Here is a 3,806-nt window from a genome sequence, read left to right on the forward strand (position 1 = left end):
CCCCCCCCGGCCACGGCCGGCCCCGGGCCCCCGCTGCGCCCTTCTGCGGAGGCTGGCGAAGAGCAGCCCGCCGTGGCTGCATCCCTGCAGAAGATGAGCAAGCATTTCTGGTGGGGGCTGCCTCTCTCCCCCCCGTCAGGGGGGCCCAGCGGGTTCCGTCCGGGCCAGCCGCGGAGAGGGTGAGTGTGTAAAGTGACGAGGAATCCTTCATCGGGCTCAGAAAGCCGCTGCTGGCGTTGCGTGTAGCCCCATTTTGGCATTATTTCTCCCTGCCGCATCCTGGAGCGGCCAAATACTGCGACAGGGAAGAACTTGTAGAAACAAAAGACATTTCTCCCTAAGCCAAGTGTCACTGGAAAGAGCTCAGGCTGCAGTAAGCTTTCACTCCCCTATCTCGCTTCGTAATTAAGCTTTGCATTAATATCAGATGAAATTAATGCTCAAAGCTCATTCCCTATTAATGGCGAGGGTGGTTGCTGTTGTGCATGTGTGTTTAAAGCGGAGTTGTACCTGCTGATCTTGATGAATGGGTCATTTGTGCTCTGAGTTTTCTCTGGAAACGAGGAGGAGAGTACGCAGCCCAGGTGCTGATAAGGGATGCTGTTATTTTGTGTTCTGTAGCCATTTCTCCAGGAAGCCGTTGCTTCATTTGCATTGCTTTTTTAACCTTATATGCTCAGTGGGCCCAGGCGAGGCTTCTTTCTTCTTGAATTAAATGTAATCAGGCTGAGCAGCGAGGAAGAAATGATGAATGAGGACATCATTTTGGAAAACACATATCTCCTGACTGCTTATCTCAATGACATAAGAGGACTTGAATACAGTATGGAAAATAAATGCAGATGGGGGCTCAGCATATCATGCTGGAGAATAATAGCTCCGAGGGCTAGACCTGGCCAGAAACTTTATTATTTAGAGCATTGCTGTTGTAATTTATAAAGGTTAATCATTAAAACTTTAATTCTCCTAGAAGAAAATGGCTGAAGAGCGCTGGCGTTTGTCACACTTGCAGCAAGAAGGGACCACGGCAATGAAAGAAACAACCTTGCAGGGAGAGCCAGCGCCGGTGCTGCCCCATCCACGAGGGCATCATGGTCCTTCCTACCTGCAACCGCATCCAGTGCCGGCCGGACCCACCGTGGGAGGGCTTTGGGGGCAAGGATGGGCAGCAGGAGGGTGCGTGCAAGGAGGGGAGGTGTCCGCGATGCACGAGGAGACCCACAGAACCGCAGTTACAGCAAGGAGCCGTTGTCCTTCAGGGAGGGCACCCAACGGAGTCCCCCCCACCTCGCGAGGAGCTCATCTCCTGGCCACCCTCCCGGGCTGGCAGCAGCGACTCAGAAAATGTCACAGTGAGTGAAGTCTCTAGAGGGCGAGAGGAGAGAAGGACTCAAAATAAAACTTCATGAAGTGGAAGAGTGGTGAGGTTGTCTCATCATTTCTAAGGCTACACTTTTAGCCCAGGGTGTGTTTGTTAATGACCCTATAAACCAAGTGAATAAGGAGGAGAAGAAAGAGGGAAAACTTGCCAAATAATTTACTTTTCAAACACTGCACCACTGTGCCAATGTGCCACTGTACCAGTGTACCACTGAAGTTAGTTATTTGTGATGTGACTTCCTTTAGATAAAGTAAATCTGATAAAGTCTGGCCGTGCAGAGATAAAATAGCACTTGAGCTGGTTTGTTCAACACAGGTCAGTGTGTAATTATGGCAATGTTCACTTTTTCATCTGGAGCAGAACAGGCCACTTTGCCATGACAAAAAAAAAGGGGATTTTTTTTTTTTTTTGCACTGGTAATACGAATTCCATAAGAAACAAAGTGCCTTTGCAAATTCAAGTCATCAAGCCATGGCTGTGTTCTGCTGCTGAGCACAAGAACAAGGAGTACGGCACATCCCAGGACAAGTCCAGGGAGAGCCTACATTAAGGGAGTATTAATTACGGTAAATAAAGACGGCAGAAAAGTCAACGTTTAGAAAATAAACGGAGGGCTAGGCCCAGCCGAACCCGTGCTCAACCTCAAACGACCCCCGGACTTTGAATATTTGAACTTTGAGATTGGAGACAGTCTTCAGTGCTAATTGAAAAATGCTTATGAATGCAACGCAGTGCGGTTTACTTGACCTCCATGTCAGGCGTATTTCATGGCAGAAAGGGCCTTGAACGTCGTGGGAATCCTGGCCCACCCACCGGCAGGGCCGTGCCGTAAATCAGCTTGCATTAAAGCTCATTGCCCGGGGAGCAGCCGGATTCCTCGCGGAGCCGAGGGAAACATCCAGCCTTGCTTGAAGGTTTGCAGTAACGTGGGGGAAGAAGAGCTTTGGTTAGCAATTCGAGCCCTAAATGAATTGAATTGAAGCGGGTATTAATTAGCGTCTCTGTTTATTGGTACGGCCATAAGATTTTTCCATTATTTCACGGAGTGGCTGTGTTGCCTGGCTCATGAAATCTGGGTATCACGGTCCTCCAGGTCCTGGGGTACAGCCCCCCCTGCAAGCCCGCTCCTCACACCACCGGTGTGCAAAAGGTGCAGATGCTACTGCTGGGAACAAGGTGAAAGCAGCAAAGAAAGCATGAAATTTATGTATTTATTCTTGTTGTTGATGTCCATCATTCCTGGGAGGCATAAGTTAGAGCAACCCCAGCCTGGTGGTGTCTGGCACTTGCCTGGGATGCTCCGGGGCTGCCGCAGCCCAAGCCCTGCGAGCGCCTGGATGTAGACCGTTGATTTGGCCACTTGTAGCCTTTGAGCAACACGCAGCTTCAGGTCTTCTGGAGAACAAGGGGTGGGATGGGGTTAAGCTGGGGAAGGACTCAGGAGCGCTTCTGTGCAAGGCAGCAGCAACCCTCTGGAGCATCCCTCCTGACTGCAGCCCATGATGGAGGGCTGCAGGATTTCCTTCAGAAAGCCTGTGGGTCCCTGAGGAATGGATGCTTAGGCCTATTGCAAACCAACGGATCAAGGTTTAGCAAGGCAAACTGAGAATTGGGACTGAATTGGTTTTGGAAATCCTTCAATGGCCTCCTTACTGAAAATGAGACGATTATCCTTTTGGTATTTCATTCTCCTCTTTTATTTTTCATTTTAAATTTCACTTTTAAAGCGTATGATTTCCAGTTTTTATTAGGTCTCCCCTTGTTTCTGATTTACTTCGGCAATTATCTGCAAGTAGGACTGCAGTGCCACGAACCCGAGGTGGTGTTCTGCCTGCCGAAAAGCCACTAAATCTCAGAAACTAACCATGAAATCTTAAAACAGAACAGAGACAATGGCTGGAGCAACACTTTCTCAGAAAAGGGGTGGTGGAAACCTCAAACACAATGAACTCTTTGCCTCGAAGATGGTATGCGACAAAGGACAAGGTACCTCTCAAGGTGGTCCCATTTTGGGCTCGGTGGGGGCACACTGGCTGCCGGCGCTGAGATTCACCCTGTGCACGGAGCTGCCCTGAGAAAGATGCCACCGTCTCCCTCCCTCTCTTTCCACCTGTAAATTGGGACTAGAGACAGCGCCTGCAAATCGAAGTCGCGCAGGGGATGCTCTCAGTAATGCTTAATTTGAAGACCAGTGGGCCATGATCTCGTGGATCGCAAAATAAACGGCAAAGCGGTATATATGACGAAGGGAACCTCTGGGTGGTCAAACAACCCTTTTGGGAAGTGCCGTAGAAATCTGTCAGGTGCTCATCCTTCAAAGGTGGCTGCTGCGTAGGCCAAGGGCTCCTCCCTTGCCTGCAGAATGAAAACAACGTCTGCGGGGTACGAACGTGTGAAGGGGAAATAGTCTTCCCCTCCATATTTG

This window comes from Charadrius vociferus, unplaced genomic scaffold, assembly GCF_000708025.1.
Source record: "Charadrius vociferus isolate BGI_N301 unplaced genomic scaffold, ASM70802v2 scaffold472, whole genome shotgun sequence".
In the NCBI taxonomy this organism is placed as follows: Eukaryota; Metazoa; Chordata; class Aves; order Charadriiformes; family Charadriidae; genus Charadrius; species Charadrius vociferus.